The following is a 15,193-nucleotide window of genomic DNA, read 5'->3' as shown; positions in this document are numbered from 1 at the left end:
TTGAGAGAAATTTGTGGAGAAGGACTGTGATTTGTCTTCTCCTTACTTTGTTTTGGTGGGAATTCTTCCAGGAAATGTTATGTTTTTGGCCAACTTTTGTTGTGGGTTAAGAAAGGCCATGGTTCTAAGTCTGGCCTCAGCATGTCGAAGCCATATTAGCATTCTTTACCTCATGCAGGTTTTTAAATGATGGGAGTTGTGAGAGGTTTGTCAAAGTAGTGTAAAAATAAATATAAATATAAGCCATTTTATTATAAATCATAGTCACTAGAATGATAAATTATAACAAGAGATTTTGAAGCTGGGCATAAGATGAAATTGCTAATTTTGAGGCAGAGACAGCAAACTGGGTTCCCTAACATGAGTATTAAATCTCCTCAGGTTCCTTCAGAAAATAGGCTCATTTGTCATTGTATAAAACTTGACAGAATGTTGTATTCATTCATGAAGTGTAGTGCAAATGATGGCTTTAAGCCTCTTTCAATTTCTAGATCTCCTGTTATCTGATCGAATGTCTAACATCTCTATTTCACCAAGTTGATACCATATCACTCATTTACTGGCTCATAAACAATGGCATAGAGACAAGCAAGGAATCCTATTCCCCACCCCGCCAGCCCCGATACATATGCATATCTACTGAAATCCATCCAAGAATCACATTGAAAGGGGTGGCAGTGCATATTCACTTCGTGGGCAGCCAGTTGTGTGGCCTGTGTTATGGCCTCCACCTGCTTGGTTTGAATATTGCCCTCCCGGATTCTGCTTCATCTCTGGGAGCATAGATCACAGCTCAGGGTAGCAGCTGCTAAATGGTTTTAGGTTAGTCCAGGGCCCTGCTCTCAAACACTGTGTGCCTGCTGGGCCTTTGTAAAGTCCTCCGTCTCAGGATAAAAGGACTAACCTCCAGTGTCAGATTTGGTGGCAATTCTTAAGCAATTAGTCTCCTTCTTGGTGGGAGAAACCTCATTTACTGGTGCCTCTGCATCAGAGTTGATTGGATTCTGTTTGTGCTGAGCTCAAGTTTTGTCCCCCATGGTGACACTGTATAAATGATGAATACTGTATCCCCACATAGGGAGAAGGACGCAGCTCAGCTCTGCTGGGCTAGAACATTCCTGATGCAAACTGCTTTTCTGACTCACCACCTGAAACCACTTGCCTGTCTTCTGGGCGCATCAGTTGCAACAGCAAACACCCATGTGCTCTGGAGTCTGGGAGCAGACAGGGCAGTGGCTGCCTCAAGGGGGTGGCCCGCACATCATCACACATTTCTGCCAATTCCCTTCAGACCTCTGCAGCAGCATGTAGTGATTAAGAGGCACCGAGAGGGTGCATGCGGGCCTGTGTGTGCCCGTGTGCACGGAAGCTGATTAGGGCTGCCTGTCACAGCTTAAGCAAGATAATGGAGGTAAAAATCATCTTCTCTGCCCAGACTATTATTTGACCATCCCAGAGAGTCTATAATTAGACAGTTTGGAGGGATTTCTAGAATGTAGAGAAATAAGATTGAAGGTAAAGTGGTGCAGTGCTTTGTTAGATTCAGTGGCCTCCATTTCAGTTATGGAAATGCACTGTGGTTCACTCCCCAGATTTAATTCTGGCTAAATGCCTTAATTAAAGTAACCAGGCACCTCTCTGAGTCTTGGTTTTATCTTTTGGGAGCTGGGAATATTATTTGCCTTTCCTCTCTGATGGATGAGAATCTGCCATAAAACTAGTCATTCATGTTTTTCCAGATGCCTATTAAGATTTTGTTTTGTTTAGTGATACTGCTTTCATGTAGAATCTAGCATAGCCTGACTTTTTCAGGTGAGGTCAAGAGATGTAATCCATGGGCAGCTAATTTGCCCTTTCCCAGATTTGGGTGTTACCTGATACCCACTTCCACAAAATGAGTATGCGCTTGTGTTAGAGTATATATTTGTGTGCGTTTGTGTTTTGTGTGGTTTGAGGAAGAGTTAGAAGATGTGTATATCCTGGAAGAGTTTCGGAAGCTGTCTGAATTGCCACACTGCCTGGTCGAATGCCCTCCCCATCCCCCCGTTTACCATCTGCCATCTGTGCATTCACTCAGATTTGACTCAGGGAATATGCATGGAGGAGAGAACTGTCTCACTGATTTCTTCTGGGGTTCTTCATGGTCCCAGTGTAGTGGACACATGGGATCCTTGGTAACTTCAGCATGTCCTGTAGTTTTCCAGAATGGCATCCTTACTTTGTGTAAGATGATGAGATTGTGATGCCCTTCTAAGAGAATCAGAGCTACAGTCCTCATCTAATCGCAAGAACAGTTTCTTTCTCTGTGTATTTTTTTTCCTTAATATTTAGAGATTGTCAGCCCTAGGAAAGCAGGAGTTTGTATGTCTAAGTCATTTTACTCTCAGTGGAATAAGGTGATGGTAGCTGGGAATCTTCATTTGGAATTTTCCACAGCTATTTCATAGAATCTCTAAATATTTTTTAATCTGTTTAATACAACATTTACAAATGACATGTGAATCACTGTAACTTCTATCCCTTGATTGTGGAATTTTTGTCACCATGGGAACCATTGTGTTCAAAGTTGTAACTTGTTTAGACCATTGAAGGGTCAGAAATGGTGGATGAAATGAAATTCCAAAAAGTGATGAAGCTTCAGCCCTGGCAGTAGAAAGTTGCTCAGTCCAGGCTGTCTTGTCTCTAGAAGTTCTACCCCCACCCCTACCCTCCACCAGTTCATGTATTCCCTAAAGATTTCACCACTGTTTTCATTGAATAAGTAAATTGGGGAATGAGGCACATTTGTAAACCAGTAGCTGAATTTGTGTGCTTTTTATGTCATTAAAATTTGTTCTGTAAACTATGCAGACTCTTTTTAGGCACTCAAAATTAGGTAATTTTCTTGATAAATGCAGACATTTGAAAAGTTATTGGCTATAAATTAGGGAATTATTACTTTAGATTGTTCTTTTTTTGGAAGCCTATTTTACTTGAGGGTCATGCTTTTTTGGGGGTGTGGGTGGGAATGATTTCTGTGTGTGCCAGATTTAACAATTCCAGCAGGTTCAAGACTGAACCTCATGAAAAATCTGTTCTCACTTTTTAGAATGGTTGGTATAGTATGTAAATGATATTATCTCTATTCTGAGTTAATGTACTTTTATGAGCCAGGCTGGCAACCCAACCACTGTTAATAGCCTTGCTTCTCTGGGATAAAATATTCTGAATGTCTAAGTCAACTATAGAAGATACGGCTCATTTGTTCTTCAGTGGCTACCTGTGCATGATTTTCATGCCATTCCAATATGTATGTATGCTACATACATATTGTATGTATTGTTTTATAGCACTTCATATAATGCTCATTTTAGCTTAAAAATTTAGAGCTGTCATTTATTGAGTTGGTTGTTCCTGGTAGACACTGAATTTTGTTTTCACTTTTTAATATCTTCACCTCTGCCCTGAAAGATATATGTATCATTCCTGTTTTATAGACATAGAAACCGAAACTTACCCCAGATGTCCATGCTCTTAATGATGATTCTGATGATAAAGGGCGTCCGGAAAGGCCTGCTTTCCTCTTGTGTGTACTGACTGGTGTGTAGATGGCCAGGGTCAGGGTGCTTTGGGGGCATGACCGTCCTTGTGTATAACACCCTACCTGCTGTGAGAAGTTGATTCTCTGCCGCCACAGCATCCTTGTCCACAGATAGCCGCAGGTGGTCAGAGCACCAGGGATCAACCCTCTGAATGCCTTCAGCCCTCTAGACATTATCTCATGAGTCTTTGAGATGTCCCTGTGAAATGATGTTTCCTCAGATTGCTCCTCCGAGAAGCCCGTGTCAGATTACATGATCTTCTTCAGTTCCACAGACAATGTGAGGTCATAGCAAACAGTGTTAAGCCAGTGTGGAGCTCGATTTTACTTTCTCTTCCATCTTCTGGCAGAGGTGAGGCTTCTGGGAGAAGGGAAAGGGCAGGTTACTTTTTTCTTTTTTAATCTTCGGCAGGGCCCCCCGCAGGTTGAGGAACACACTCAGTGCTCCAGTCCCTGTGTGAGCACGGGACCCTGAGGCTTGCCACCCTCAGCCGACGTGGCACTCAATTCAGCTGGTGGGTGCTCTTCAAGGGCGTGGGGCTTCCTTGAGAATTCATTTATTCTTCTCACAGGCTGCGTCGCAAAAATACTTCTGCTGTGTGCTAAGTTAATCCCCTGTGTTAAGTACAAAGCTGGCAGTCTGGGGATTCTTGTTCTTAATTACCTCTGATGCAATTTAGTTTGGTTTTTATAAACATTTCCTTTGTCATCTCCACATTTTTCACTTCATATTAATGTGATTCACTCACGCCATGGAAAAGTCCTCTACATTAATGATCAAAACAGGCCCTAGGGTTGAGAATGCATTGTGATTTAAATTGACAGGTTTATGTGAGGTTGCTTGTCCTTGCCTTCTCAGTGCCAGCTGTTACCATCAGTGTGGCTGTAAATTTTTTGAATAAATGGCTGAAGATATTCACCAAATCGAGATGTTTTGAATTGGCTCGTATTTTCTGACCATACCTTTTCCGAGTAAGACTTCTCCCACTTGTACGGGACGAGAGCGTGTCAGTGCACCACAGGAGACCAAGGGTCATTGGAGATGCCATTGACCTCTTGGCTGAACTCATCAGCTGTCTTGTCTGGTGTAGGTAATTAACAGAAATGACTGTAGGGTTTCTGGAAACTCAGTTGTTCCCAGCAAGGTAACATTCTCCTGGCTGCCACTTGAGAGCTCTTCTTGATGAGCTCTTGGTTTTGTTTTATCTGTAGGTGCGGCAGAGTACCTCTGTGATTTAGAGACCGTCAGGGTGTTGAGCTGAGCATGTAGCTCTTTGGTGAAGTGTGGTATTTGTATCAAGTATATTCTTATGCCTTCTTCAGAAAGGATGTCTTATATAAATGAAGAAACCAGAAATTGAAACTGCATTCCTGAAAATTTCTTCTGTAGGCTTACCTGTGGGAAATGGTTTATTAGATACCAGGATCCTCAAGATCTCCTGTCTCTGGGTACTGTTAGACCTTACTGGGTTTAAAGACCTTCTTCCCTGGACTCCCAGGTTGCTCGTAGGTTCTGGTGAGAGTCCTTATATTTATAACTGATTGTCAGTTGGCTTGTCTTAAGCCACCCACTCCTGATCTTTTCACCCAAGATTCTGAAATATCGTCCTTAGGGCTGGAACTTTCCATGCCTGTTCTCTGCAAACTGGGCTTTTATTTTAGGGGGAGATTTGTGCTGAATCAGCTCAGCTGTGTTTGGGGGTAGGGAGAGGACAGGCTTTTTTTCCCTACTTTAAAAATAACCCTTGTGTGCCAAAAAAACCTATAAAATGTGCTGAATTGCAAATCTTCCAACTTCCTATACCTCCTGGTTTACAGCGAATAGATTCTTTTGAGCTTGGGCTCAGTGGTAATGTACAGAATATCTTACAGTGTGTGGAAGGGAGTAAAGTGAGACTACCCAGACGTGCTCTGTTGGGAAGCAAACCCAACTCTTTTTATCTTTTCTCACAATATTTTTTCCCTAGTAGTTTCGTCTTCTAAGGGTTTGTATAGGGATAGTACATATAAAGTTTCTAGGAAGAAAGATTTTGGTATATTTGCAAAATCAGACATCATTCCAAAGTAGTGAGTCCAAATTTTAGGCATAGACTCTAAGATTTCTTTCTGTGGCCTCTGTTTTTGATGTGTCCAGAGAGTTAGGCTAGTATTTCCAGTTGCTTGAGTATCTTCCCTAAGGACATGGAACAACTTGTGGGTATACAAGAGGGTAGTATGCACAATTGTCTGGTTCTAAGGTGGACATTCCGGAGAAGGCAATGGCACCCCACTCCAGTACCCTTGCCTGGAAAATCCCATGGACGGAGGAGCCTGGTAGGCTGCAGTCCATGGGGTCTCAAGGAGTCGGACACGACTGAGCGACTTCTCTTTCACTTTTCACTTTCACACATTGGAGAAGGAAATGGCAACTCACTCCAGTGTTCTTACCTGGAGAATCCCAGGGACAACTGACGTGACTTAACAGCAAGGTGGAAATTCCTCCAATTCATTACAGTTGGGTGACTCAAGTGGCGTCTTGCTGCTGCTGCTAAGTCCGCTTAGTCGTCTCCGACTCTTAGCGACCCCATGGACCGCAGCCTACCAGGCTCCTCCATCCATGGGATTTTCCAGGCAAGAGTACTGGAGTGGGGTGCCATTGCCTTCTCCCAAGTGGTATCTTAGGGCTTCATAATTGAGGTCATACGGTTGTGAGCTCAAAGGCTATGTGCTCCTTGTTTTAATGCATTTAAAATCTGAGCAAAGGTTTTATTCTTACCGAATCAAGGTCTTTTGTTGATACCTAGAACTGCCTTCTTGCTTCCATTGACTAGTTTTCTTTCCTCTGGCAAGCTTTCAGATATTCCTGTGTGTGTGCTCAGTTGTGTCCGACTCTTTGAGACCCCATGGGCTGTAGCTCGCCAGGCTTCTTTGTCCATCGGATTCTCCAGGCAAGAATACTGGAGTGGGTGGACATGCCCTCTTCCAGGGATCTTCCTGGTCCAGGGATCAAACCTGTGTCTCTTGGGTCTCCTGCACTGGCATGTGGCTAAGCATTGCAGTTCTACCCTATAAGGACCGCTGGCTTGGACAGTCTTTCCTGGTGGTTTCATGATGATAGGTGCAGTGGGCTGAGTAGTGTCCCCTTAGAATTCGTGTCGTTTTGGAACCTTAGAATGTGACTTTATATGGAAATAGTCTTTAAGGATGTGATGGGTTACAATGAGATCCTACTGGTTTAGGGTAGGGTCAAAACCCAAAGACCCATGCTCTCATCAGAAGAGGGTAAGACACAGATGGAAGGGCATAGGACAGTGGAGATGGAGATGTAAGTGACACATCTTCGTCTGTCTGGCCAATTGACTCCTGACTGGAGTTCTCATTTTTAAGTTTTGTACTTTAGTGATAAGCTCCTTTGAAAAGTATTCCATCAGTTGGGGTTTTATGTTGATGTTCTTTCACCTCTGACCCCCTGCCTGTCTTGTCTTTCTTGCATTTTTTTCTTTCCCTCCTTTCTTCTCCCAGGCTTTAATGCCTGTGATCTCCAGACCAGCTGACAGTCGATACAGAATAACCAATACTTGGGCTTCCCTGGTGGCTCAGTGGTAAAGAATCCATCTGCCAGTGCAGGAGATGTGGGTCTGATCCCTGATTGGGGAAGATCCCTGGAGAAGGAAATTGCAACCCACTCCAGTATTCTTGCCTGGGGAACCCCATGGACAGAGGAACCTGGCAGGCTACCATCCCTGAGGTTGCAAAAGTCAGATACAACTTAGCGACTAAAAGATGACTACGACAGCCATTACTTGAGCACATTTCTAGTGTTGTTGGCAGGCTCACCCGAAGACTTCTGCCTTGTTTCCCTTCCTTGAAGAATCAGTGCTGATGTCTACTTAAGAAGGCTGCTATAGTCACAGGGCTTCTATCATTTCGACTTTGATCATTAGCATTTTGAAATATGGCACACCCTGGGAGAAATCATTCTGGCAGGAGCTTTTGATGAACTATGCTCATCCCATTTAAGGCTGATGAATAGGACATTAGGAATAATTAGCAGAGGCCTGGTCTGCAGTGCCACGTGAAACAGGTCACTTGCGTAGGTGTGTGCCACGGGGAGCTGTGCCTGAGTTTCTCCTGTCACTATAGGAATCTCAGTTTTTGTCTTCAATCTAGTCTTTTTGGACTGGATAGTTTTTCTGTGGCTTTGCCTTCCCTCCTCTTCTGGCTGTAAAAAGTGATTGGACTGGGCTGGGCTAATGAGTAGATGGCCCTATTCGGAAGACAAAGGTTGAATAGGCTTATTCTCTTTGAGGACTGAGCCCCTAAAGCTTTGATCATGCCTCATCACTTGATCGTATAAGAAAGCCAGAAGAGGAAGCCTGGTGAAATCAACTCATTTGTATTATTCAGCAAATAGTTCTTGAGCAACTACTCCATACCACACCTTGTTCCAGACATTGGGGTTCAAACCCTAAAAACATCTGGTCTCATGGAACTAATAGTCCAGAAAAGCCACATGATGGTTGGGTACCTTTTGGGAGGTAAAATGTGAATAGAGTATCATCTCTGTCACAAGCTGCCTACAGTCTAACTGCGATAAGATTACATCAAAATGTGCAAAGTTGAATAAGAATAGATTTGAGTATCTGGTGAGATAAGAAACATGTCTCTTGGCAAGATTGGATTAATATTAATGTGAATTATACGGATCATAGTTGTCTTTCAGAGACAGGAGAGGTTCCACCTGCTGTGTGACCTCATGCGCTCAGTGGCTTCAGCGGCCTGTTACATATGAATATTTCCACCCCTTGCTTCTTTCTCTGCCTTCAGATGTACTTCCAACTGCTGAACACTGGATCCCCAGATAGAGATGCCAGGAGAGAGGTGTCAGCTATTAGGTCTAAAATGTAGCTTTTGGCTTCCATATGGTTTTCTTCTCTGCCCACAAACTGCCTTGGTACCTTTGGCTGCTACTGCTGCTAAGTTGCTTCAGTCGTGTCTGACTCTGTGCGACCCCATAGGTGGCAGCCCACGAGGCTCCCCCGCCCGTGGGATTCTCCAGGCAAGAACACTGGAATGGGTTGCCATTTCCTTCTCCAATGCATGAAAGTGAAAAGTGAAAGTGAAGACGCTCAGTGGTGTCTGACTCTTAGCAACCCCATGGAGTGCAGCCTACCAGGCTCTTCCGCCCATGGGATTTTCCAGGCAAGAGTACTGGAGTGGGTTGCCATTGCCTTCTCCTAGTACCTTTTGGTGGTCTTAAATATTGTCACCACCCAGCCATCATCCCAAACTTTAGTATTGGCAATCTCCCCATCCCAAGTTCACCTCAATCTGCCATAGTTATCACTTCCAAATCTTCCTTTACTCAGTGTTACCCATGGCTATGAGTCTGTATGCTCCTTATCTCCCAGTTATTGCAACTGTGTCTTAAGCAGATCTGCTCCTTCTAGTCTCTGCCATCTTTCACACTGCTGTCAGAATTGCTTTCTGTGTTCACAGTCATGGTCACCTCACAGACTCTCGTGTACCCAGATGCCTGCAGGAAAGCTCCTGCCTCCTTAAATGAAGAGAAAAGAAAGCTGGTTGTGTATAAAATATCATAATGTCATTTAGGGATGTTTCCATTTCCAGTCTCACTTCCTACTCTACCCTCCATATGATACATCACAAAGAACTTCTCACCCTTGCATCGACGTGCCGAGCCCTTTCACAGCTTCCTGCCTTCACACTTTTTCTGTAAGGATCTTAGCACGGTCCTCTATTCCTGGTTCCCCATGTAATGTTGGGGCCACTCCACCCTGTCATTCCCCCGTGCTGGTTTCTGGAGTATCCGTTCCCAGGTCTGACCTCCCTCCCTCACCCCTATCAGGCAAAGAGCCTGTCTGACCTTTTTCTTCAGCTCTCAGCTCCTGATGTCAGGAATCACATTAGGATCCCCCAGTAATAAGTCTCTACAGAAGCAGTGGAATTTGTCCTCCACCTGGCAGTTCTTAAAAATCGGAAGTCTTTGGATATAGAGAAGGGATGTAGAAAGCTCATCTCATAGCTCTGAGCTAGGCAGATGGTTTTTCTGTCACCTGTCTTCTTCAATTTCCTCATTCTAATATAGACCTCGAGCCCCACTCCAAAGAGATTTCAGGCGTAGCTCTGTCTGACAGATAAAAACCATGGCCTTACAAATAGGTAGAATGAGGATGTTTCTCGTGTGTTTTCCTGTATATGAGTTGTGGTTATGAACTGATGACTCCCCCCGACTGGCAGCGTGCCCGGGGGCTGTTCCTGAGGCAGCCGGAGCAGCCGCTCCTTGGTTCGGGAGGTCTACTTTGGGGCCGTTTCTGCGTCCTTTTGAAACCTGTGCAGCATTTGTAATTTGTTCTCTTTAAAAAAACGATTTTTGACAGAGGGGCTTACTCAACTAGTAAGCAGTAAGTGAATATTTTTCACTTGAATCCTTCATTACGATTTTAAACCTCTAAATGACAGATGTTTGATGGCCCCTGACTGCTGCCTGCTGTGCTCGTTCCCAGGGACGTGGGCTCCATAATGTCCATCTTCCCGAACAATAGTCCAGATGAATTGGAAATAAATAAGTCCCTGACTGGCTCCACTTGGCCATTTCTGCGACGTATGGCTTGCCTTATAGCCTGGCAGGTTGCCGCTGAGCCCGGCTCCTCAGAGCCTGTCAGGCTAAACTTGGATGTGAGGAGGAGGCGGAGAGGACTGTTGGGCAGGAGAGGCCAGTTGAGCATGGGGTTTTCCTGCTGGAGGCCCCCAATAGGGGGCCTGTAAGCCTCTGACACCCCTTAACCTCATTCTAATATAGACCTCGAGGGAAAGGAGGAGAGGAAGGAAGTAAATAGCGGAGTGACCCGGACCCTGATTAGGAATTGGTTGAACGTTGCGGTGAAATCTTACCACATGCAGCTAGACGGCCGCAGAAGCTTCTTTACTCTCCTAGTGAGTCTTAAGAGCTGAGAGATGCATCCCTAACCAACCATATGGTCTGTGCATTCTCACCGCCTCTGTTTCTCCATTTGTAAAATGGGCATGGTTTAATTCAACAGCTGTGACTCCTCAGGTGTGCAGGTATAGGGAAGCGATGGAAGCAGCCCACTGCCTTAGGAGTAACTTTTGGGGTAGGGCACAAAGGCTGGACCCATGTAAGCTCCTCGGGATGTGAATAGAAACTAGCACCTCAAGTGCAGCCCTGCGGCCGCATCCACAGTTATCAGCCTGCATCACAATCAACAGGTGGGATGTTTTTGTGACCTCAAAGGCCAAACGATACACAGCTGAAGATTGTGCGTGTTCAAATTCTTATACTTGGGGTGATTTTCTTTCTTCCAGTCTGCCTTGTTTTCTTGATCTGTAAAATACAAAGGAATCTGCCTTTGTAAGATCGTATTTAAGAACTCAGAAAGGGTCATTGGTCATCCTGGTATCTCTGATGAGACTCTTTGACGTAATGGGCATCTCCTGGGTTGGCCAAAAAGTTTGTTCGGGTTTTCTTGTAAATACAGCCAACCCAAATACTGATCACTGTGTAGTTTTCCCGGTAGGGAAAAAGGCAGGCTAATTTCCCTTGCCTGGGTCAGAGGTGCGAAAACACCATTACCTGGTACCCACAGACGTGAAGTACACCTAGTCCTTGTTCACTTAACCCCATGACTTTGGATTATGGTTCCTTTTATGTCCTTAATTTCCTTGTCAGCAAAAGGAGAATGAACATTTTTTGCCCTGTTTTTGCTGAATTGATTGATCTACTTGATCTTTTTATAGACCTTTGAGTTTAATTTTTTGGCACCAAAGACGTATTTTGCTTCAAATAACAATATAATGTGAATACCTGCAGTAGCCAAAACACAAGATTTGAGAGGTGCATTTAAATGTGTGAAGATAAATCTCTACCCCTGTATGGCATGGCTTTAATTATCCTTAACCTACCAGACTCCTGCTTCTGTAAGAGAAAGCTCAGAGATTGAATTCATTCTTTTCCCGCTATACTTATATTACTGTTATGGTCAGAGTGTTTTTTCTGTCTTTTCACCTGAAATTTAAAGTTTAAACTGTTATGGTTGGGGGTCACAGTTTTCCCAATGGGGATAGCGCCTCTTTGCTCCCTTTTCCAGAACCTGTGTCTTCAGCTGGTTGTTTCTATCGTTCATCAGCTTGCTACATTTGGTGAACATGGCTTTGGAAACCAAATGTGTCAGAATGACTGACCCCTTGAGGCGGCCCAGAGCCTTTTCACATTTTCTACTAGTTTCTTCCATTGCCAGTGGCGGTGCCAGCCATGGGGAAGAAAAGCGGTGTGTGGTTTGAACTCCGCAGCATGGGAGGGTTTTTGAAGATGAAAGACAAGGATAAGTCGTGTTGCTGTTCTTCAGAGCTGCTGGTTTGGTGGTCGCTAATCAGAGTTTCTGAAGAGAAAATGGTCATATGATCACTAAGTCTAGATAAATTTATTGTGTCTCTCTTGCCGTTCTGAGAGTGAATGTGATATTGATAGCCTCTCATATTTTCTCCTTTTCACACACCTACTCCCTCTTCCTTTCCTTCTGTCTCTAACCTTCTGGTGGTTTCCTTCTTCCTGCCTCTTCTGCCTTCCATTTTCCATCCCCCTCCTCAGAGGTGCTCAGACCCACAACCCGAACAGCTTCAGAATTCCAAGCTTGTGGTGGCTCTCATGGTCCAGTTCACACGCCCATCTGCCGAGCTGTCTGACCTGGCCATTGCACTGGATCCCTGGGACCTTTCTGGCCTTAAGAGGGAAAAAGTGATTTGCTAAATGTCATCTTTTCTTGTTTCTGTTCTTCCTCCCAGCAGCATGGAACTTGGTCCATGATCAAAGCTGACAAAGCATCAGCTTCTATCTGAACAAGTTCACCTGGTTTGCTTGGCGGTTCCAGTTTCTCCTTGGGCTTGGGCCGTCTCGGATGAGCATAGAATTTAACAGGCTAGGTGATGCTGTGTACATTTTAAATTACCTGCTTGAACCGTCACTTGCTCTGTTTTTGGAAAAAGGAAAGCATGCATGAGGAAGAAACTGTTGGTCACCCCTTCTGGCCAGGACTGGGCCAGGGTGTGTGTGTGCTTGCTAGGCGCTTGGGTGTTGTACTCGTTAAGAAAAGGGAAACTGTTTGGTTGACCCTGGGACCTGCTTCCAAATCTGGGAACGTGTGTCTTCTCTGCATGGTCCTCCTTGCAATTGATATTTGGATTTGTTTCTCCCCTGACTCCAAGCCATTGGCCCTGTCCTCCACCCTGTGTGTCCAGGTTGATTTGGGGGTTCTTCTTTCCTCCTTTTCTTGCAGAGATTCCTCTTTGCATTGATATGTATCTATGGCAAGGCAAAGATACTTTTTAAATTTAATTTTTAAACAGCCAGGAAGCCATAATTTGAAACATTTTTTGGTTGTTTTATATAACATGTTCTTTACTTTTTTTAAAAAAATAGATGGAGGTTTCATTTTTAGAAAGGACGTATATGGATAAAGCCATGCATCTTTTTTTATTTTCTCCTGAAGACTTTCAAAGTCAAATCAAGAAACTAAATCCTCTTTGTTGTTTCATTTGCTGAAACAGATATTTTGAAGTCATTTGGCAGGAAAGCCAATATGGAAACACAGGATATTTTTGACAAATTATTGTATAAAATAGGCAGACCCTTAAATTAGTTAACATATCTTTTAGGCATTTGTTGGAAAGTCAGTAACATTGTTTTAATTTTTGTGTGTGTGTGGGGGGTTGCATTACTCTTACTTTTTGTGTTAATTGAGTAGGTAATACATTTAAAACTCAAAATGCTGACAAAGGCTGTATTAATCAAAGAGCTCCCTTCTACCCTGGTCCTTCAGCAGTTCAGTTTACCTCCTCAGAAATAACTAGTATTATCATTTCCTTGTAAATCTTTTCCAGAGGTATTTTAGGCCAATACAGACAGATGTGTTTGTGGGTGTATATTCTTCAAATACTAGTATCATAAATAGTTAAAATTTCATATATATTGCCCAAAATGATATCTTTGCATTTGTATTTCATATTTATGTGCTTAAAAGTACTAAAGAGTTTTTGTTGTTTTCTCTATGACCATAATTTTTCTACTTGAAAGTGTAAGTATGAATTCAGCTAATATTGGGGAGAATGTCCATTTGGTATGACAGTATATTTTGTTTTTGCTGCTTTGCTATAAATAACACATACTGCCTGTTTTATCAGTGACAAAAGCAACACTTATTCACTCTAAAAAGAATATTTCTGAAAGAAAAGTTAAAGCAAAAGGAAACTACCACCCAGGGTAGCATCTGTTAATGCTTAAGTATGTATTATTCCAATCTTCTTTTTATGCATTTGGGTATTTGCATAATTTTCAACTTAGCTAATAATTATATGGTACTTAGTGTTTTGTAACCTTCAATATGATGGTTTCCCTGTATCATTTAAATAGACTCTTACACACGAAGTACTTTTATTATTTAACATCAATTGAGTATTTAGTCAATATCCTATTTTTGGCTATTTGTCGTGGTTTAGCATATGGACTTTTGGAAGCAAAAAGACGTGGGTTTGAATCTCTGGGGTAGCATTACCTAATCCAGGCCTGTCATGAGCATTAAATGAGGTAATGTATGGAAAGTACTTACTGCAGTGCTCGGCACATTGTAAGAGCTCAATCGATAATCGCAAACTACTGAGTCAGGGCTTGGGAAAATGAAGAACAGGGAGCAGTATATAATACGACAAATAAAATGTGAGGTTGTTCTATTCTGTGTCCTGATAAGGTTGAATGAGAGAAAAGGAAGATGGCCATTCATTTTATTTTCTTCGACCTCTGTTGGCTTGAAAACCAATCTTAAGAAGATGACACTCAATTGCTTGCCCTTCTTTTTAAGAAAACCTTTTTGATCCCCAAGTGCTCAGTGGCCCTGACTTGTATCTGCCTGACTCATAGAGGAAGTGGGGAGTGGGCCTGGGGAAGGAAGAGCCTGGAGAGAACTCTTAACATCCAGTTTGCTTCTTTTCTGAGATTCCTGGTACATTTTTTATAGCTTGATAGAGTTTCCATGGGAACTGGCAGGAGATCTGATGAGAACTTAATTTTCTATGACCCAAAGTAAGCTAAATAAAGGACAAAATATGCCCCAACCAGCATTTTTTTTTTAGCCCCCAGTCTCTCTGAGAGTCTCAAACTTGAAGTCTCTGTCTCCTGAACTTACCTATCCAAGAAATATAGCTGTTTGATCATTAGTTAGAAATAAATGATTGATTTCCTTCTTTTCAACTCCCAAATGAATGCTCAGTTAATCTAACACTTCAAAATATTATTGCCACTTTGATTTACTTTTAAAAGATTGAATTTGGAGATTGATTACGTTTGCGATAATACTATGAAATAGGTTCATTCCTAACCGCATAGGTAGCACATTTTAAGTACTTCACTATGCTTCAGGTGATTTGTTATTCTTTGTATTATAGAGTGATTCTCCGTTTCTCAGAGCAATTAATAAGTTATCCTAGTACTAAATAGGAAAACAAAATGAGGCAAAAATTTGGCTTTATTAAATGATGTAAGTAAACTGGTTATGAGTTCGTGTCATATTGTCATTTCTCCTTAGTGTTACCCTTAAGGTTTCC

The 15,193-nt window shown here is 42.9% G+C and overlaps 1 protein-coding gene across 1 annotated transcript in view; it reads left to right on the top strand.

Moving 5' to 3' along the window:
- The window catches only part of SND1 (staphylococcal nuclease and tudor domain containing 1), a 421,566-nt gene that overhangs the window by 154,036 nt on the left and 252,337 nt on the right, over positions 1-15,193 (top strand). The window lies entirely within an intron of this gene.

Source organism: Bos mutus, chromosome 4 (genome assembly GCF_027580195.1).
Source record: "Bos mutus isolate GX-2022 chromosome 4, NWIPB_WYAK_1.1, whole genome shotgun sequence".
Taxonomy (NCBI): Eukaryota; Metazoa; Chordata; class Mammalia; order Artiodactyla; family Bovidae; genus Bos; species Bos mutus.
The sequence above is the reverse complement of the archived record's forward strand: the minus strand, read 5'-3'. Positions and strand labels throughout refer to the sequence as shown.